We start from the raw sequence: 21,647 nt of genomic DNA on the forward strand, positions 1-21,647 counted from the left end.
TAAGCACGCATGTGTGGATGTGTGCATGCTAGTAACACACAGGCACACACACTTTCTGGAGGCCAGGATGTCAGAGCCATTGATTTTCTGTCTCTTAGATATTTCCTTTGAGGTCCTCTTCTTGTCCTTTCATGAACCAGAGTCAGCAGATCCATCGTCCTTAAAGACATAGGACCGTTCTGCCATGCAGCTCTCTGTCCCTGGCCCGCCCACTGCCCAGAGGCTGTGCTCAGGAGCGCATACAAGCCACACTTGCTTACCAGGTGCAGGGGGGCCAGGGACTCCTGAGGGCTGGGCAGGGGCACAGGTCTCTGGCCAGGCAGCCAGCCAGGCTCTGCTGGTCTTTAGCCACGTGGCCCCACCATCCCCATCTTTCCAAGTCTCGGGTTCTTGTCTGCCACACAAGCACAGGGTGGCAGCTCCCACCCTCTGCCTGTCCTGGGTCCAGGTGTGATGTTTATTGCGCACCTTTGCCTTCTGCAGAGGGAGGCTCGAGTCCATCAAGCAGGCCATGGGACAGCCTGGGAAGGGCCACTTCTGAGCTGTCCCTGCCGAGGTCCTCTGCTCCTGGTACTTTTTTGTCCCTTCATTTAATACCTCGCCACTGCACCACGCAGCAGCTGGTGTTATCCTCAGTCCACCAACTAAAAACTGAGCCCCAGGACACTGCAAGGACTTGCTGAATCTCACAGGGTGCAGACTGAAGGCCAAGATTGGGAACCTGGTCCCCACTGACTCCTGAGCCTGCCCCCACATTCCAAGAATGCTCCCTGGAATGGCAGGAGCCAAGCCAGACCCCTGGGGCAACAGGCAGGGATGATGGCATCTGGGCCTAGGGCCCGAGTGTGTAGAGGTGGATGCAGGAGCCTAGAGGACAAGGCCCTCAGCCTCCACTAAGGTTCACTCTCCTTCCCTTCCCCCTCCAGATGGGCAGCCCCTTGCGGGGTCCCCTCCGCCCCCTCATGCTGCAGTCTTTGTGGCCCGGGAAGAATGCCTCTCTTTATCTCCCAGACGCCCCTTCCCTTTGATTCTCCTCTCTGCAGCGTTTCTGCTGACCTCTGCGTGTTGGGAATCCAATTAGATGCGCGGACGGAGAGAGTGACAGCCGCCGAATCCCGCCTCGGCCCCTCCAAGCACGCTCGGCCGAGCTGCCAGCAGTGCAGGCCTGCTTGTCATGCTGGGCCCTGCTTGGGGCTTTGTGGGGATTAGCTGCCGGGGGTGGGGCGCTCTGCAGATGGGACCAGAAGTGATGCTGGTGAATGTCACGTCCCAGCAGAGGGAGAGGGAAGAGGGGGCTGCTCAGCGCTGGATCCAGCCTAGGGCAGATAGGGAAGTGGGGGAGGGGGCCTGCCTGGGCAAGCGGTGGGCCACCTCCTACCTCTAGGGGGTGCTTGTGGGAAGTGGTGGCCTCTCAGATTATTCTGCACCCCGTTTGAGGTATGCGGGTAGAGCTGGCAGCCAAGCTCAAGGTAACCTGCTGGGATGTGGAGGACCAGAATTTCCATGGGGGAGGGGGGTTGGGGGTCACTGTGATTGCAGGGGTTGGGTATTATCCAGGAGCTTCATTTGCAAAAGCAGTTTTGTGTGATTGTGGGAGGGAAGCCCAGGCAGTGGGGAGGGGCTGCCCCTGACCTCAGCAGAGCCACCACCCTAAGGCCAAATTGCACACTCCCCCTCTGCCACCACTGTGACTGTTACCCTCCTGGTTTACAGCTGAGGAGACTGAGGCTCAGGGAGGAGGACGGTCCGGCTAAGGGCACAAGGGCAGGCCATGGCAGCGGGTCTTGTCCTCCCCACCCATCACTCTGACCTCGCCCTAACCCCCTGGACCAAGTGATGCCCTTTCCAGGGAGAAATATGATGTCTGGGGAAGTGGCTTAGCGCCCTTGGGGAAATCAGCACCAGACAGAATATGGTCAGACACTCAACCTGTGCCCCCAGCCCTCAGAAGTGGCTCCGCAGTGTGCCAAGCCCTGTGCCCGTCGGCTGTGGCCCTGCCTCCAGGACCTCATAGTGGAGGGAGACAAGAGATCCTGATGCAGAGGGATCCTGAGAAAGAGGGGTAAGGACTCCATGGGTTTAGGAGGTGAAGATGGGACTGTACCCAGCCCAGGAGTCCTAGAGGGCTGCTTGGAGGAAGAGGCTTCTGAGCTGAGACCTGCCAGAAACAGATAATTAGCTGGAGGCAGCCCTGGATATTTGGGTCCTGAGGGCCAGGGCAACTGTGGGGCATCTTGGGGCGGAGCTCCCGCCACCCCTCCCCATGCTCATTCCACAGCTGCCAGGCCTGGGCAGGGCCACCCATCCTGGCGCCCAGCGGGACTGCACAGCTGTGGCCATCTGCAGGGCTGGCCAAGTTGGCAGTGTTTGGCTGCTCCGGGTCTCCCATAAGAGTCACTGCAGAGTGGATCAATGTTTGGGAGGCCCTGGTGCCATTAGAAAGCCTGTTTTTCTCTAGCAGAGCTGGGCACCTTCCGGGTCGCCTTCACCCACCCTGGAGAGCAGGCATCACCACCCATCTGACAGGTGAGAAAAGAGGTTCCAGGAGCAGAAGGGCCGGTCCAGGGCTGCGGTGCATGTTACTTTCCTGAGCCAGCATTTACACACAGGACCCAAGCATTTATTGAGCTATTGGTCTTCTCAATGCACTATGCCTGGCGTGCAGTAGCTGCTCAGTGGGTGATGGGTGGATGGGATGGATGGACAGATGGATGGATGGATGGATGGATGGATGGATGGATGGGTGGTGGATGGATGGATAAAAACCAATCAGTCCATGGACCATTTCTTCCTTACCCAGTGCCTTTTCTCCAAAACCGCCCCCATCCTGCCAGTGGAGACTGTATTAAATATGAATTAATCTTGCAGCTCTGTTCTGGAGAGAGAAAGAAAAGACACCCTGCCCTACTGCCCACACCCGCCTGGGCCTGAACACACACACTCACACCCACTCACACTCCAAACACGCTCGCAGCGTGCAGACCCACTCACACATTCTCACCCAGCCTCCCCCACAGCTGGCACCTTGGGCAGGGACAGCAGAGGCACAGGAGCCCCCTCCTTTCCCTCTCCCCTTTCCTGCTCAGGAAGAGTCCGGTCCCTTGGGGCCTTGTGACACTCTCTGAACTCTCGCCCCTGCCTTTTACCTCCTCCCTGCTCTCATCTCCCCCCGCCCCTTCTCCCCTTCCTTCTCCTCTCTTGGTGAATCTGCCTCAGCCACTCTGCTCTGTGCCCCTCTCTGCCTCCTCTCTCCTCCCTGCACCCTGTTCCCGTCTCTCCAGCCCCTTTCCCTTCCTCTTCCCTCAGCACCAAGGGGACCTTATGCCCTGGGTATGCTGTGGGCTGGAGAGGGGAACCCACACATGCAAGGGTCACATTGGAGTCAGAAAGCAAGGCCCCCCACAGGGTGTTGGGTGCACCACAGCCTCCGTGCCTGCAGAGCCTGTCCCAGGCCAGCATCTAGGCTGCACGTGCATCCTCTGACAGCCCCGCCCCAGCCCGTTCATGACCCCTCTGTGCCATGGGCAGGGCCTCCGCCTCTGAGTGTCGGTTTTCTCCCTGTAAGACAGGCCCCAGAAGGACCCAGAGTGAGGCTCAGAGAGCTGAAACTGGCCAGGCACACCACGTCCCACCAGGTGTCCCAGGGCTCTGTCCCCAGGACACTCAGTATCCAATGGAGGTGAGTGAGCGGACAGTCCCCTAACCTTGGGCTCTGGCTGTGCTGCTTGGGCTGTGATCAGAACCCATGTGCCCCTGAGGTCAGTTAGGGCAGACTGGGAGGCCAAAGTCAGGGGCCCTGGGGAAGCCAGTCCACAGAGGCTTTGGAGGCCATTGGTCCTGAGCTGGACCAGAGCCTCATGAAGCTGTAACAGAGACCTGTGCGCTCATGTTTATCTGGGGATCTCACATACTTTCTCTGCTCCTTGCCCCTCCCTCAAGGTTAGAATCCTGCAAGTATGGGACAAACCGCTTACCTCTAAGCCCATATCATCCACCTGTCATCTGGGCCACACACTGGCCACTGGGGGCTGGCTTTTTGGTTCTGAAGGAAAGAGTCATGCTGTGGCTTGGCAGGACCCCATTTGTGCCTCAGGCCACACTCAACCTCTGAATCTCAGTGTCCTCATCAGGGCCCAGCATGGACAGCGGGTAAACACCTCCCGATCCTCCATGGTGCTTCCAGCGTTCACACTGCAGACCTGTCCCTCCTCTGGTGGCCAGGTCTCTCAGCCCTCTTCCCACCTGTCCCGCTGCCCCTACCCAGCCAGTTGGACTGAGGGAATCCAGGGATCTGACACTGTGGACAGCTGGACCTAGGGTCATCAAGCCTTTAAGTGCATATAGAGGTGGGAGAGCTGTGAGTCTATCAGGTAGGGTGGGGTGAGGGTGAGAATCGGGCAGGAGCATGCGTGTGTGTGTGTGTGTGTGTGTGTGTGTACAGGGTGCTCACCAGCATGTGCTTATGCCTGCTTAGGGCGTTGCAGATGTGTCTGAAGGTGAGCCTGGTGAGCAAGAAAACAAAAGACTGGGGTGGGCGGCTGGCCCATTTGTATGCATCAGAGAGCAGGAGCCCAGGGAGGCTGAGGCTGCTCTGCAGAGGAGTCTGCTTCCCAGAGTGCACGAGGGCTGTAGGGGGTGTTAAGCATGTCCACAGCTACAGATGCCACCTCCCAGGCCATCATAACCAGCCCTCATTGTTCAGAGGGGGAAACTGAGGCTGGGGGAATGGAACAATTGACTGGAACTCAGCCATTGAGACCAGGGTTCTCCAGATAATTGGAGGCCTTCGGAGACTCTCCCCGGGTGTACAGTTGGATAATTGAAGGAATAAATAATGGCCATGGGCACTTGTGAAGTGCCCAGTGTGAACGTGGCATGATAGCTCATGATGCTACGCACCATCCTACAAAGCATGTGCTGTTTTAGCATCCTCTTTGAAAGATAGGAAACTGAGGCATGGGGTGGGAAGTCCCTTGTTCAGGTTCATTCAACTAACAAGCTACAGAGCGAGGGTTCAAGCCCAAGCCAGCTGGGGTTGCTTGTATTTTGCAGAGGAGGATGTCCAAATAGGATGCTTTCTGATGGAGAGGAGGGGAGAAGGTAGCGCTGGGTTAATGGGGACAGGGTGATTTCTGCACACCAGTGTCCATGCTGGTGGTGCCTCTAGTAAAGTCCTTGAAACACAGGCCTGACATTTCCATACCCCAGCGCTGAGCACTGGCCGGACACGCTTGCTGAGTGCGTGCATGAGCAGAGCCGTCACGGCCCAGGAACCCGTCTCTCTCAGCTCAGTCCTACTGCGTGGGCTCAGCCCCTGCCACCCTGTCCCCACCCCCACCAGGCAGGTGTTGGCTGTGCCCTCCACAGGGCCAGGCCCCACAGGGACAAAGCAGAGGGCGCGCCTGGGCCTCCCAGCCCCTGCGCAGGCTGAAGCTGCTAACAGGCTGGAAATCTCTTTTGTCAAAGCCTGCGCTGCCTCCAACCTCCTTTAATTAAAGACAATTAGTGCTTTCAGCCCCTCTGCACAGCTCAGCTCCCCTGTTTGCAAACACACAGCTGCGGGAGCTTTGTGGGCCCCCCCTCGCCGCCACCCCCAGTCCCGCTTCCCCAGAGACACACAGAGGTGCCTTTATTACCAGCACTCCGGCTGTGGCACCAAGCGCGCGGGAACACTTCCCTGCAGGGCGGGCGGCAAGGGGCCACATGTGAGCTCAGGGTCCTACTGCTAAGGAGCTCTGCGGGTGCCAGGTCCAGCGGGGGCACCTTGGGAGAGTCTCCCTTTCCTTCCTCCCCTGTCTCCTCTGGGCCTGCTTTCTGGCATTTGGACTCTGCCTTTGTGTCCTCCCAGGACCTGTGCTCCAGCTGGCACTGCAAGGGCACAGATACTGGCTCTGGATACTACTAGGTAAGGAGGGAGAGGGGAATAGGGTTGAGGACTTGCTGTGTGCCAAGGTCCTCGTGACCCTGCCTACCCTGATACTCCAATGTGCCCATTGTAGAGGCAGAGGCTGGGAATGGCCCTGAAACAAGCATGATTAGGAAGTGGCAGGACCAGCTCTTAAGGTCGACATGCTGACCTGCTGGACCTGTGCAGCTGAGGAGCCCACCCTCCTGGAAATCGAAGGTCCTCTTCTGGTCTGGCTCCCCGCCCTGAAGCCGTGTGGACTGAGCTGTGTCATGGGCCAAGCTATCTCTGGTTCCTGGGATGGAGAAGCCCTGGCTGTGGCCCCTGGGAGTCCCAGCCCTAAGCACAGCTGCAGCGCTGGTAAGGGCTGGCCCCATAGTGTTGGCTGTCACGGCAGCACGAGGAAGGGCAGCTGCCTGCAGGAAAAATGCTTCCCAGGACATCAAGAGTTGTCCTCAAAAAGAGAGGACCATGGACAAGAGGGATTTTCTAGCTAGAGGCCAGGAGTGCAAAAGAAATGCAAATTCCTGCAAGATGAGCGCTTAAGGTAGGAAAGGTGTCAGTGTGCCCTTGGGTAGGTGTGGGGACAGAGGTGACGTAGTGGGGACCCAGCTTCCCTATGATTGCAGCAGTGTGCTCACTCCTTTTCCTGCACAGCTGCATCAGGAAACTGCCTGCATTGTTTCTCTGTCATCTGTCTGTCTGTCTTTTATGTCTATGTTTGCTGATGATTAAAACCAGGGTTAGGCAAGGGCTGTACCACATCATCAACCCTTTTAACTTTGAGATGGGACCTTGCTGATTTTTCCAGGCTGCCCTGAAATTTACTCCTGTCTCGGCCTCTAAAGGAGCCAGAATTACAGGCATACACTACTACATTGGCTTCTGACTGCTTTGCTCACCTTTATATGCCAGACCTATCCCAGTGCCCAGCACAGAGCAGTGACTCAGTAAGTATCTGCAAAATATATGAAATATCTCAGGATGGGAGGGGCAAGGCCTGCCCACTCACTGCTTGGCTCCCTTCCTAGACCCTGTGCAGGCATCACCAATCAATCACATCACTCTTCCGCTCAGTCTAGAAGTGCCCCTGAGGACTCCTCAGAGCCACACATGTGGTAAGACTTACATGCACCCTGGTCAAGTCCAGAACTCAGATTTTTCAGATGTCCAAATAGCATACTTTCAAAGTTGGGGGAAGGGACCATAGTCATAACTGAACATTTACAAGTGATTTCTGTGTATCAGGCACAGTTCTCAACTCTTCACAAGTATTTAATTTCTGTGACATCCCTATGACATTAGTGATATTCTTGATCTTCCCATGTTCATTTTGGTTTGGTTTGGTTTTGAAACCCAGTGTCAATAAGTCCAGGGTGGCCTTGAACTCACCAAGTTGCCCAAGTTGGCCTCCAACTTGTGACCCTCCTGCCTCAGCCTCCCAGGTGCTGGGATTACAGCTGTGTGTCAGCACACCCTGTTCCTCTTCCTGGTTTAGAGGGGAAGCTGAGGCACATCAGGAAGTTGCAAGCAAGGGTTTAAGGCCAGGAGCCGGACTTTCAATTTCCATGTCCTGCGCGGCTCCTCTGCTCACGTGGAACCTGTGGACCCCAGAGCCGGCCAAGTTGCCGGCTGTGCATTCAGCCTCACTGCGAGGTCCTGCCTTGGTCTTATCCTAGCTGAGTCAGAGCTGGCAGGGCCCAGCCAGGCCTGGGATCCATCTGCCTTTCCGCAGCTCTGGGCCCGTTTCCTCCAGCCTAGATGGCTTCCCGCGGTGTCTCTGCAGGCCCTTTCAAGTCCCCTGGCACCTCCAGCCCCACTTCCTGTGACCCATGGCCCTGGCCTGACCCGCTCCACTCAATTTCCCAAGATGAGTTGCAGAAGCTTCGGAGTCTGTGTGCGGACACCAGAGAATTAACGAGCTGCTCCCCGGCAGTTGGCAGTTTCCAGGCACCAGCTGGCCTGGAGTATTTACCCGGCACCCTCAGAGCGAGACAATTAAATGGAGCTTAGGCCGGGGTGCAGAGATGTCTATGATCAGACAAAACCCTCCTAAGATGTTTTTCTAAGGGATCGGTGCCTGAGGCAAGTTTCCAGGGCCCTGCAGTCTTTATTCATTCTTAATAGTGTATGATATGCTAATTCCAGACCACTTATTATATATATATTTGCTCATTTATTTAGTATTTACTATGTGCCAGGCTTTTTACTTTGTTAAATACTCTGCAAAAGATTCAATCATCTCAAGCAGACGTAATTATTCCATTTTGCAACAGAGGAAACTGACCCTGGTAGGATGGGCAGACATCTCCCAGGTCATTCCAGGAAGCAGAATTTGAACCCAGAATGGTCCGACTCCAATGTTCTGTTTCTTGCCATAGGCCAGGCCCCCTTCCTGTGTTGGGGTGCACGGCACAGCATGTGAGGCACAGTGTTAGGCTGTGCCAACAGCAAGAGGAGACCCAGTGTACACCAGTACCTACTCTGTACCAGGCACAGAGTTGTAGGCCAAGCCCCGCTGCGTGCTGAGAGATGTTCTAGAGATCATGTGGTGCAGATGTGAGCCCAGAAAGTCTGGCACTCTTAAATTTTTTCCGAAGGTGGCATTGGACACACCCCAGTGCTGAGCCTGAGGTCTGATTAGGAGTCTGCAGGTAAAGAGGGGACTTTCCAGGTGAAGAATTCAGGTTTGACACCATGGTGCTCTGCATGCTAAGGAAGGGGCTGGGACTGTCTGCCCGGGAGTCTGATAAGAGGATTGAGCTCAGTAGCTTTGTGCTGGGGACCTGGGCACCAGCCACGGAGAAGAGGCCGAGGACGTGGGAGCCGAGTCATTGCTGCCACCCGCCATGCCCAAGGCAGGAAGGCTGCCTGCTGATACCACACAGCAGGGACCCTGTCCTTGGGCCCTATGAAGGTGGGGTCAAGATGAGCACTTGGCCCTTGAGATGCCCAGGCCCTCCTGCTGCCCTCTGGGAGCATCACATCCACACTTCTCTTTGGGCCTTGGTTCTCCCCAAATCAAAGAAGGATCAGAACCAGAGGTCACCATGCGCCTCTGTACCCACAGTCCTCTGAGACACAGGGGTGCGGGCATCCCTTTCTCAGGCGTTTCCAGCTGGGGGTGGGTGGGGCAGGGATGCAGTGGCTTCCAGGGACCACGGCCATTCAGGGACAGCCCAACCCCAGCAGAGCTGCCCAGGCAGGAAATCACCTGCCAACCTCTCCACCCCAATCCAGCAAGCACTTTGTGATTACTGGTCACCAAGTCTCTGCTGAGTCGTCACTTGGTCCTTGTTACTCTAGGGTAATGCTGGGAAAAGTCAGCTCTCACGGGGGACTTTCAGACATCCCAGAAGGACAGAGCCTCGTCTCCTCCCCAAGCTCACTCAGCGCTCTGACCACTAGTGGCCTGCTTATTGCAATGCCCTGTTCCAGTGGGGTCAGGTGACACCAAGCAAAACTAGGGAGTCAGAAGAAACAAAGTCTGATCTCAGCTTGACCACTCATTGGCTGTGTGACCCAGAGCGAGTCCCTTGCCCTCTCTGAGCCGCCATTTTCTCACCTGTAAGCTGAGAAGGGTTGGATGGATGAAGTCTTCCGAGTCCTGGGTGTGAACATGCATCACCCAAGCCCTGTCCCATTTCTGCTGCTAGGCTGAGGGAGGGTTCAGCCATCCCGTGCTTTGGGCACCACGAGCCTAGGAGACCAAGTCAGGGGTCAGCTCCAACACCTGTGACCCCTACACTGGACCCAAATTTTCCATGCACTTCTGTGTCTGAGCCCTTCTCCCTGGTTGACCCCAGTGGGTCAGGACAGCAGGTCACCTGCCCCATACATAGGATATCGGGTCCAGGCAGAAAGGAAATGGCTTTTCCCCGCACTGGACACTCTCGGTCCAGTGCCCCCAAGCCTGTCTGTCCTTGTAGTGGTGAGATGACCCTCCTTGGATGCTGGGCTTGGTGGGATGAGCCTTGCAGCCCTGCCCCGTGTAGCTGTGTGACCTGGGGGCAGGTTACTTCCCTCCCTGAGCCACTGGACATTTGTCTCACCTCCTTCTGTGGTCTGGGGAGAAGCATGACATCATAGTGGGTTTGGACACCAGTCAGTGCCCCTGAGTCACACACCTTTGGTGAGAAAAGCACTAAGGGCTGGATGGAGATGGAAATTATAAGCCTACAAAGCTGTGGTGGGGAGGGAGTGGTACCAGAGGTGCCTAAGCTGCCAGCTGAGCTGGAGGGACCTCTGGAAAAAGCTGGGGCTGCGCAGAGCCAGGGGCTGGGGCGTGGCTCAGTGCTACAGCACTTACCTAGCATTTACAGAGTCCTGGGTTACAGCCTCAGCACTGCCAAAACAGCAACAAAAATCTACTTTGCCAAGAAGGTGCCTGTAAGGAGCAGGAGCGGGGCACTTCAGGGACAGTCACAGTGAGAAGCATGTGGCACCGGGCATCTGGGTTGAACTGGATCCTGGCCTCAGCCTCCTCATCTGTAAAATGGGCACGGAGACAGTCATGAGGATCAAAGGGCTGGGGACCAGCCTGGTATCACTGGGGCTTCATAAGCAGTCGCTGGCTTTGATCTTCACAGTGGGTGGGCGTGATGGGTGGCTGTTTCCAGCTGTTCGAGGCTTTGCAAGCAACCTGCGCCTGGCAGGTGTTTGATGGGAGTTGGTTGGATGGCCAGATCGATGATTTGGTGAATGGACAGAGAGAAACAAATGAATGACCAATGGCCACCCTCGCCGAGGAGCTTAATCTGTGTTTTGTGTGCCGCCAGCTAACTGCTGACATCTAGTAGCCTCTAATTGATGGTTTGCAACTTATTTAATTAGGCGTATTGTATTATGTATTTGTGTCACGGTTCAATCTGACAATTCATTATAATCTTTTTAAATCCAATCCCTTACCTAGTACTGTTTTGTTTACAAACATGACCACACCTGCCAACTGGCCTCATCCTCAAGGTAACCTGTCAGGCAGGTCCTCGGCTCCTGTTTTCCAGGTAAGGAAACCGAGGCTCAGAAGAGTTTAGTGACTTTTTATAGGTAACACAGCTCTTAAGCTGCAGGGCCAGAATTCAGACCCTGGATCTTTTTTGTCTTCCTGGGGCACTGCCTGTTGGGGTGTAACACTTCGGCAACCTTGGAGCCAGGTGTGGAAGTGTCCGGTGGGCTGAGGGAGGCAGAAGGGGGAGACAAGAAGATGAAGTAGCCTCTTAGAGACCAGAGGCTTCGGGTGGGAGCAGCACAATGCCTGTTCCAGGCTGCAGCCTGCTCCCTGGGAAGAATAAGGGGCCCCGGCCACAGGAGGCTGACCTCCTGGTGGGCACCTGAGGGGCCTGCAGCTTCTTTACTGAAGATCGCTGGGGGCCACCTCAAGTGCAGCCCTGATCACAGAGGGCAGATCCCGGGAACTCTGGGCGGGAGTGTCCCTGAGCGGGTGTTCGGTGGCTTTGGTGCATTAAATGCATCTGTGGCTTGTGCCATTTCCAGCTTACGGTGGCCCCACTGGGACAACATCATGGTGAAGAGGGGCGCCCGTATGTATTCCATTCCATGCTCCTGTACCACCCTCTACCCCGCATCTGCCCGCATCACCCCCACAGCCCGTGCCCCCCATTCTGAGGTTTAGAAGCTGTCATCCCCCATGTGTTTGTTTGCCTGTATTTGCAGTCAGCACCTTGTCTGTGGACCCACGGGGCCCACGTCTGTGGATTCAACCAGCCGTGGATGGAAAATATTCGAGGGAAAATTACATCTGTACCAAACATGTACAGACTCTCTTTCCTTGTGATTGCTCCCTAAACAATACCATGTAACAACAATTGACGTGGCGTTTACATTCTATCAGGAATTACAAGTCATCGAGCGATGGTCTGGTGTCTGCAGGAGGACGCGTGTGGGTCCTGTGCCGTTGCTCTGCTGTTTTGTATCAGGGATCTGAGCCTCTGTAGGTTTGGGTACCCCCAGGAGTCCTGGAGCATCCCCAAGGGACGACTGTGTTTCGTTACTGAAGATCGCTGGGGGCCACCTCAAGTGTGGCTCAGCAGGGCAGTGGGAAGCAGGTGCCCAGGTCCACATCCAGAGCAGGAGAAAGAGGCCAGATTCCGCCTGGAGGAGGCAGCCCTGTGCTCCCGGGCAAGAAAACAGGACAAACGGAGAAAGACTGTCACCACCAGGCATGTGTTTGATGCCATGCGGTGCCTTTTCCCTCCTCTCCACAGTCTCCCTTGTGGTGCCCCAGAGTGGCCTCCTCCGGCCCTCTGTAGACCAGGGCACCAAGGCCAGAGAGGTGAATGACCGCATTCCCTCCGGGTCACACGGCGAGGTGCCTCTTTCCAGGATGGGGTGAGTGTACTGGACAGGATGGCCAGGACACGAGGGAAATAGGAAGCCGGCACCCCCAGCCCAGTGCCCAGAGCTGTACAGCTGTATCTCTCCACCACCCCCACCCAGGCCAGCCGAGGCCACAGGCCGCGTGGTTTACAAGGCACAGCGTGGCCTAAGCTGTTTGGCCTCCCGGATGCAGGCCGGCTCATCTGGGGCACGTTTGCGCCTTTATGAGTGTTCTTCAAAAGGTTAGCTCTGTGCTCGTCACCATGGAGACAGCGCTGGGTGGCTGAAACAGTGTGCCCTCCCAGGCCACGAGTGCAGGCTGCCGGGTACTGCTGTGTGCCATGCGGGCCTGGTCCCCAAGGCCTCCCTCAGGGGCACTCGATGGGGGGCGAGGGCCCCGGGTGAAATCCAGTCCAGGAGAAGTGACAGCATCAAGTCTGCAGCATGGATGGGGCTGGGATCCCCCCTCTGCCCCGTGGGTGGCTCCCCATGGATCACACCCTTGGACTTGGGAATCCGGGTCTGAATCCCGAAGCTTGGCCACATACCCTACAACCTCCCCAATTCCCATTATGTGAGCAGAAACCGGCCCAGAGAAAGGAAGGGATTTATCCGAGGTCACCCGTCAAGGCGAAGGCTGAGGCACCTCCCGCTGCCCACACACACACACACACACACACACACACACACACACACACGCGGGCAGGGCTGCGTCCTGTCCCAGGAGGACGGGCTGGCTGAGGCTGGCCTTGGCCCCCAGCCTCTTTGGCTCTCACTTTGGATTCACGTCTCCAGGGCCGTTCAAAGATTCCAAAGGCGTTTGAAGGTTTTGGAGGCAATTTGTCAGTCCTGGAGATTGTTCCGAGGCTCCAAAGGCTGTTTAAAGATTCCAGAATCTGTGGCGTGCACAAAAGCCGGTGTTCTAGGCTTTGGGGAGCCTGATGCGGCAGGACAGCAAGGTGCTGGGCTACGCTGCAGGGAGGCTGATGGCAGCGTGAGCTCCCCGCTCTCTCACTGAGGTCTCTGTCTGCGAAGCCACCAGGCCGCTCTGGCGTCTGCTGGGAAGAGGAGCAGGAGCTGTGTGGATGTCACCTCGGGAAGCCAGGGTTTAGAATGCAGCCCTACTGCTCACTTGTGGAGCGACCCAGGGGAAGTTACTTAACCTCTCTGGGCCTCTTTTCCCCTCATTTGGAATTCACTGTACTGCCTGTTCTGCAGGCCCAACCGTCCCCCTTCCATCTTGTGTCAGGCATTTGTGGGGTTAGTCAGGGGACACCCCATCCTGTGCTGGTCAGCAGTGTCCTGACTGCTGCTGCTACAGTTTTCGGGGTCTCCATCCAGGTGGGAACCTGGCCTCCTGCTTGCCTACCACCAGACCTCTCCAAGGCTGTATCCAGTACTTGGGAAGGAGCCATGGGCCATGCAGGTCAGAATGACCAAGACGCCCGTGCCCACCCATGTGCCCTGAGAGCCCAGGCCATAGTCCTTTGCCTGCTTCCTGCCCTGTCACCAGCTCCAGCTTTATCACACCCTACCTCCATCCCCTGTCACTGACCCAGATCCCCCCATCCTTTCCCTCCTCCCCCATGTGTCATGGTGCTACTTCCTCTGGGCTTTGCACAGGCTGTTCCCTCTGCCCAGAATGCTGTTCCACCTCTGACCTCACAGGCCTCCTCCATCCCCTCTCCCCACAGCACCTGCACAGGCCAGGCCTGGAGCTGAGAGTCAGACAAACCCATGGCCTGGCCGGGCCTCTCTCCTGCAGCATGGCCTAGGATAGGCCCATGGCCCAGCCCACCCAAGCCTCAGTTTCCCCCATACACAGCAGAGTAATAACTCAAGCTGCCAGTCTCCCAGACAGGTTTGGAGAGTCAGAAGCAGAAGTGAGGGACAGGAGTAGGGGTATAAACCGCAGTGCCCAGCAATGCTGCCCACATGACTCACCCACCGTCACCCTGGGGCTCTGTCCACACCACTGCTGTGGAACCACCCGTGGCAGCTGGGCACCATCACACCAAGCACCATCATTACACCTGAACTCTGCTAAGTTCTCTGCTTATTTTTAACATGTGTCAGCTCATCGAGTACCTCCCCAGCAGCTGAGGAAGCAGGCACCGATGGTTCTGTTTCCCAGATGAAATGTGGCCCAGAGAGGCTTAGCAACTCATCAAAGGTCACACAGCTAGAAAGTATCCCAGCAACACCAGAACTCACACCCACCTGGCACCAGCACATGTTGCTAGATGATGCTAATTTCTGTCTTTTTTAGTTCTGTAACCACATATTCTGTATAATCCCGCCCAGTAGCCTTGTGTCCAGCCCTCTCTGTGCTTTGGGCATCCGGGGTTTGTCTGTTGGGCCACCTGGGATTGTTACAGGGCGGCTGTGCTGTGGTCTGGATGCCCATTCGGCAGACACTAGCGTGAAACTTCAGAGCAGCCCAGCCCATTAGCTCTCCCCTGGGAGCCCCGGGCGGACTCCAGTTCTCAGGTCCTGTGTCCTCCGTCGGACTGGCCATCCCACTGCGTGTGATAGTCGGGGGCGACCAACCAGGCAGCTGGGACAGGACAACCCTGCCCCAAGAGCCATGGGTTCAGGCTGGGTGGGGAGCAGCCGTTAGGTCGTGGAAGTGCTTAGTGGGAAGGGCCCAGCCGCGGGTCCCCTCCCTGCAGGGCCGCTGGAGTGGACGGAGTTGTGTGTTCTTTCCTTAGGGCTGTGTGACCTGGGAGGAGACACGCAGCCTCTCTGAGCCTCAGTCTGTCACCTCCCTTGCGCCACTGACCCTTTTGTCCCTCCCTGGACCCCGTCGCCCACCTGTATTCAGGGTCATCACGCTGTCGTTTCCGTCCTTTAGGCTTTACACAAGTGGCTGCCGAGCCCGGCCTGCTCCCCGTCCACCCCCACCCAGCCGTCCTGCCCTCTCCCCTAAGCACTCACACTCCTCACCCTGTCCACAGTCCCTCCCAACATCTTAGCATTCGCTGGCCCTGCAGGCCCCCTCCGCACCCCAGCCTAGATCTGGGGCCTCCCCACCGCGCCCCCACCTTGCCATCAGCCCCTTGTCCCCTTCCCTCTGGCAGCCAGAGCCATCTTCCTGAACTGGAAGCCTGGGCCCGGCACACCCGGGTCACACACAGGGCAGAACCGAACTCCTGCTCACCCCGCGAGGAAGGCCCGGCCGCGTCCTCCCAGCCTGACGCCTGTGCGTGCACCTGCACTGCCCCAGCCTAATGCCTCCTCCTCTCCCTTCCCCAGCCTCAGTCTTCTAACCCTTCATCCCCCATTCAGGGTTCTGCCTCCACCCCTTCCCCGAGCCTGGGCTGGTTGCCTAGCCTGCTGGCACCATGTCCCCATGCTTGTCACTCTGACCGTCATCACCTGCTTGCCTGGCTCCCTCCCTAGTCAGTGGAACCCCGTCTCCTGGTTCCAGGATGGCCTTTGGGTGTTGGAGCAACTGTCCCTGGAAAGAATCTCACTTCCCGGCTTGCCAGCAGCTGGTCAGACTCTGCCCGCAGCTCCCAAGCTGTGCTGTGTGACCCCAGGCAAGTGCCTCCCCCTCTCTGTCCCTTGGCTGCTAAGCATCTATAAAAGAACACAGTGGAACTGGGTGGCTTCCCAGGGCTCTGTCAGTTCAGCAGGTCCCAGCAGATGCCTCTGTGTCTGCTGGTCTCTGTGCCCTGTTGTCCTGCCTTGAAATTCCAGCTTTCACCTTTCACCACTCTGGGAGTGGCCTCTCTGGTGACCCTGCTGTTCCCACTCTGCTCCCAGACTTCCTGTGGGGACCGAGTTCTCCCTTGTGCAATTCCAGATCCAGGTCGAAGGGCAGGCCTGGAAACCTCGCGTCCCCCACCTACCCGGCTGTCCTGGGACTGGCCATCTGCACAGCCTCAGCAGGACCATTAACTCACCGTGAGCAAACCAAGCCATAAATAAGTAACGGGGTGAAAGTCCCAAGGGGGCTCGACCCCAGCTGGCCGCCCGGTCCCTGGCCAGATCGGGGGTCCCGACTGCCCAGGATGGACTCAACCTGACAGATCTTGACATGTCATCACTGTCCCCAGGGAGTGGCGGGGAAATCACCAGGCCTCTCCGGCCCCCATTAGTGTCAGTAATTGCCAATCAATTTCCTGGGAGGCCGGAGGAACAGGCCCCTGGGTGTCTCCGGTGGGGAAACCACATCTAATGGCTTTTATTGGGATTGCTGCAAATTGATTGGCTGTTTTAAATGGAACTTTGGTTTTCTCCCCTCATCCTAAACGCCCCTCAGGGCCAGTTAGGCCAGAAGACGTGCCGCGGTGTGCGGTGTGGCTCTTGGAAGAGCCTAGACAGGAGCTGGTCATACTCACCCTGTCCACGAGTCCTCCGTGGACGGATGCCCGCAGCCCTCCCCAAAGGGATCAGGTCAGAACCTCGAAACAACCCCATGGAGATTTGTGTCCCAACCCCTTTGGGAGCCATGAGAAAAGAGGAGGTGACTCAGACAGGTGGCCAGGCTCGGGCACAACTGATAATGGCAACACCGAGATTGGAACCCAGGTCTTTCTGGCATCAAAGTCTTGGTCTTCCGATGTTTACCTATGTGTCCCCAAAGTGTCACATGAAAGGCTACAAGAGAGCTGAGGAGTTAGCTCAGTGGCATAAGCACCTGGTTGGCAAGCGTGAGGTCGAGAGTTCAATCCCCAGTACAAAAAAAAAGAAGGAAAAAGAGCTACAAGAGCCGCAGCTTTTATAGAGCAACTAGGGAAGAAATAATCTGATAATAATTATAATGGCCACAACAGCAGCTGTTACTGACCAGCCCATCATTATGAAGCAAACCCTTTACCAAGTAGGGTCACATCCACTCTGCATTTCCTTCCTGAATTGCACAAAGGAAGTATGCACGATTAGACCCATTTCACAGATAGGGAAACTGAGGCTCTGTTGGTAGAGCTAGGATTTACACTGGGTATGTCTGAATTTACAGGATGCATTTTTTTTTTTTTTTTTTTTGTATTTTTACTGGTACCAGGGATTGAACTCAAGACCACAGGCTTGCAAGACAGGCACTTATGCCTCTGAGCTAAATCCCCAGCCCCAACAGGATGCATTTTTAACTGCTTGTAATAGAATATGAGTGGGGGGCTGGGGATTTAGCTCAGCGGCATAAGGGCTTGCCTTGCAAGCAGGCAGTCGTGAGTTCAATCCCCGATACCAATAAAAAGGAAAAAGACAAAAAAAGAATATGAGTGACAGAAAATCAAAATAACAATGACTTCATAGAAATAGCAGTTTATTCCTCTCCAAGTAAAGTCTACAGGCAGCCAACACAGCACAGCGGGGTGGCTCCCCACTCACAAAGGACTCAGCACCAGGCATCCCAGAAGAGGCACCTGAAGCTCAGAGAGGACAAGTGACTTGCCTGGGACCAGACAGAAAAGAGGGGCAGGGTCGATTTCAGAAACCTGTCTTAGTGCTCGAAAAGCCTAAACCTAGCCTAGTAGCCTCAGCCTCGGCTTCGCTCCTTCATGTAGGGACTTTCCCTCAGGTCTATGGGTTGCTCCTCTCCTCCCCTGGCCGAGTCTAGGCCTCCTTTAACCCCCGAATTGAGTAACAGATGCCTTGATTCCGTCCCCAGGAGCCATGGGAGAGAGATGTCTGTCCTCGGCCCTCAGCGCTCTGGCCTGGTGCTCCCGAAGCTCTTTCCTGCTCGCACACTCAGAATGCAGAGCAGCTTTGCTCTGTGGACAGAACCCCAATACCAACAGGGACCCTCTATGTTCTGAGCCCATGGAGAGGGCACAGTGGACCAGGAAGAATAAAAATCTAAGGTCCTTTGGTCATGCCAGGAGCAAATAATCCCAGGGAGGTACCACTCTGTGCCAATTCCGGGGCTCCAGTAAATGTGAATAGGTTATATTTCTTTCTAAATAGACAGTGACTCTTAGGGTTAAAAATCAGATAAATCCAGCTATGTGATCTACACACACACACACATGCACACACACACAAACACACACACCAAAAGCAAAATAATGCAGGGTAAAGATATGGGATGGCAAAAGATCTGTCAACCACTATTAACCAAAAATAAAAACAAGGAAGTGACCAGATACAGCACTGTTACTGATGGCATCTCTTTTCCACGGCAGAAGTATGATTTGAACCGTGTCTTTCTGTCTCCTGAGTCCCCACTCCACTGGGAGTGTCCAGTTACCTTCCATGAAGGTGACCACTGTCATGACCTTGGCCTGATGGGTTACCATCTGGAGCCAGGTGTCACCACCCCCAAGTGGGCTGGGGCGGATGGGAGCAAAGACAAGGCCGGGCTGCTGGAGGAACCAGTCCGGGGCAGGGCATGCACCGGCCTCCCTGTGGGCATCTGCCAACTGGCTGTGGCCCAGTTCCTAGAATACCCGCTGCAGCCCACTGTCCAGCTGGCCCCAGCACAACTCCAGGCTCAGCCGCCATCCCTGCTTCCCACTCCCCACCTCACATGGAGGCCAGGATGTTCCACAAAGCCACAGAGCTGAGGTTCCTGCCTGGAACCAGGCTCCCTCGGGCTGGCAGAGGACGGTGGGCCCACGGGCCCAGGGTGAGGTCTGACAGCATTTGAGCCAGCACCAAGCTGACAGCCATCAAGACTGGTAGGGACCCCAGTCAACTCCAAAACAGGGGCAAAAGCAGGTCCGGGGCACCCTCCTCGCTCCCTAGGGAGACTCAGCTTCATCCCTCCACTAAGCAGGCTCCCCTCACCTCACAGGCCCTACCCAGAGCCCAGGAAGCCCCCTCCCCAGCTGCCTCCTTTCCAGGAACAGGGCATGGCCAACGCCACGCCTCTTCACATTCACCCCGGCTGCCACCTCCTCCAAGATTCTGCCCCCGCTCCCGACGTCTGCATCATCAGGAGTAGGAGCCCAGGCACAGCTTTCTGTTCATTGTGCATTTCTCAGCCAGCACCACAAATCTGGATTGACGGACACGGGTGGCCTTTAAGGGTGGTCGGGAAGCCCGAGGCTCTGTACACAGCTCGTTATCTGTGTGAGCATTCGGGGGGCAGCAGTGATCACTCGGATTGCTCCTCTTGAGAATCACTGCTCTAGACCCTGGTGTACAGCCAGGAACAGTATCCATCACCGTGTCCTCAAGTGCCACCCAACAAGCAGTCGTTACATGTGATTGAGTGAATGTTGGTATGAGTTTGATGGATGACTTCAGGCGAGGAACTTTGCCTCTTTCCGGTTTCTGGAACATCAGAACAGGAGGAGAGTTCACGGCCTTCGCCTTCCCTCACCTCTGTTTGCTCCTCACGTGGGATGGGTGCGTGGGGACGAGCGTGAGAAGAATGAACAGAGGAGAGATTGGGGTAGACGGGAGGCTCTGTGTGAGGTGAGTGGGGACTGGGTGGAGAGAGGACTCAGCAGTGCCGTGGGGCAGAAGGATAAGTTTAAGCATAGAAAGATTAGGTCACGAATAGGTGGGTGGGTGGGTGGATGGATGGATGGATGGATGAGATCAGTGGTGGAAAAATGGATATTTGGGTGTGGATAGATAGGTAGATGGATTTTTTATATGAAAGTGATGGATTTGTGAATAGATGGGTAGATAATTAGATGGATGGTTTGAAGGAAGGATCAATACATAGTTAGATGGACAGACTTAAGACTAATGAATTTATACACAGAATATGTGTATCCATGTGTATGGGAAGAATAACATGATTGGATGGAAAGTCTGGAGGATAGATGGATGGTTGGATGGGCAGGTGGATGGATGGATGGATGGATGGATGGATGGATGGATGGGTGGATGGGTGGATGGAGGGTGGGTGGATGGATGAATGGATGGATGGGTGGGTGGATGGATGGATGGATGGGTGGATGGATGGATGGATGGGTGGATGGGTGGATGGAGGGTGGGTGGATGGATGAATGGATGGATGGGTGGGTGGATGGATGGATGGATGGATGGATGGATGGATGGATGGGTGGATCGATGGATGGGTGGATGGATGGGTGGGTGGATCGATGAATGGATGGATGGGTGGATGGATGGATGGATGGATGGATGGGTGGATGGAGGGTGGGTGGGTGGATGAATGGATGGATGGGTGGATGGATGGATGGATGGGTGGATGGATGGGTGGGTGGATGGAGGGTGGGTGGATGGATGAATGGATGGATGGGTGGGTGGATGGATGGGTGGATGGATGGATGGATGGATGGATGGATGGGTGGATGGGTGGATGGAGGGTGGGTGGATGGATGAATGGATGGATGGGTGGGTGGATGGATGGGTGGATGGATGGATGGATGGATGGATGGGTGGATGGGTGGATGGAGGGTGGGTGGATGGATGAATGGATGGATGGGTGGGTGGATGGATGGATGGATGGATGGATGGGTGGATGGATGGATGGATGGGTGGATGGATGGGTGGGTGGATGGAGGGTGGGTGGATGGATGGATGGATGGGTGGGTGGATCGATGGATGGGTGGATGGATGGGTGGGTGGATCGATGAATGGATGGATGGGTGGATGGATGGATGGATGGATGGATGGGTGGATGGAGGGTGGGTGGGTGGATGAATGGATGGATGGGTGGATGGATGGATGGATGGGTGGATGGATGGGTGGGTGGATCGATGAATGGATGGATGGGTGGATGGATGGATGGATGGGTGGACCATAGGACTAACTGATGGCAGGTAGATGAAAGGAAGGCTGGCCTCCATCCCATCCGTACCAGAGAGCAGGGAGGCAGGGCAGAGAGTGCCCAGGGCTCAAGGTGACAGTGGAGCAGATTCATCACCTTCCTCCAGAGCTTCTGCGTGTTGGGCCCAGCTGTGCCCCTTCCCATGAGTCCAAGTTCTCGCTGGCAGTGGCCAGGCTCAGACACTGGCACAGAGGGAGACAAAGGACATGGGCAGACTCCAGGGCAGAGGGAAGGACGGGGGAGGGAGCTGGAGGGGGCTGGGCTGCCCCAGGCCGCCACCCTGTTTACCCAGCTCTGGAAGGAAGCTCAGAGAAGAAGGCTGTTCATATTTCTCTCTTGAACGGGGAGCTGACATTAATGAACAGCTAATTAACATCTTGGAGTGCGATGGTTCCAGTGTCAGTGTCCCTAATTAGTCTCGCGCTAATCTGCTTTAATTAACTGTCCCTGTCGTGGTTTTAATTTAATTTTCAGCTCCAGCCTGGGATGGCAGCCCTGTGAGCATTCGTCCCAGGGCGCCTGTGGCCAGGGCAGGGTGGGCCGACCAGGGCCAGCTTCCCAGGGGCATTGCCAGGTGGCCAGGGGTGGGCAGAGGTGGTAACCAAGAGCCGGGCTCTCCCCAGTGCTGGGGGCAGAAAACTTCATGATGGGACACCTTCTTCTCCCTCTTTAGAACTGTTCTCAGGTAGCCGTAAGCTGCCAGAACGTTCA

At 56.1% G+C, this 21,647-nt stretch overlaps 1 protein-coding gene and 1 long non-coding RNA gene across 5 annotated transcripts in view; both read left to right on the forward strand.

Moving 5' to 3' along the window:
- The window catches only part of Ephb2 (EPH receptor B2), a 172,206-nt gene that overhangs the window by 74,079 nt on the left and 76,480 nt on the right, over nucleotides 1-21,647 (forward strand). The window lies entirely within an intron of this gene.
- LOC134472952 (uncharacterized) lies at nucleotides 1,518-19,789 on the forward strand. 2 transcript variants are annotated; one of them, XR_010042996.1, is made up of 6 exons: nucleotides 1,518-2,526; nucleotides 3,570-3,679; nucleotides 5,849-5,905; nucleotides 6,000-6,855; nucleotides 6,937-16,642; nucleotides 17,859-19,789. It is a non-coding gene; the product is annotated as an uncharacterized LOC134472952 (long non-coding RNA). The 2 variants fall into 2 exon arrangements; XR_010042997.1 differs by having other exon boundaries at nucleotides 6,937-16,150; nucleotides 16,509-19,789.

This window comes from Cavia porcellus, unplaced genomic scaffold (assembly GCF_034190915.1).
Source record: "Cavia porcellus strain 051 isolate PalLab524CR breed Dunkin Hartley unplaced genomic scaffold, mCavPor4.1 scaffold_25, whole genome shotgun sequence".
Classification (NCBI taxonomy): Eukaryota; Metazoa; Chordata; class Mammalia; order Rodentia; family Caviidae; genus Cavia; species Cavia porcellus.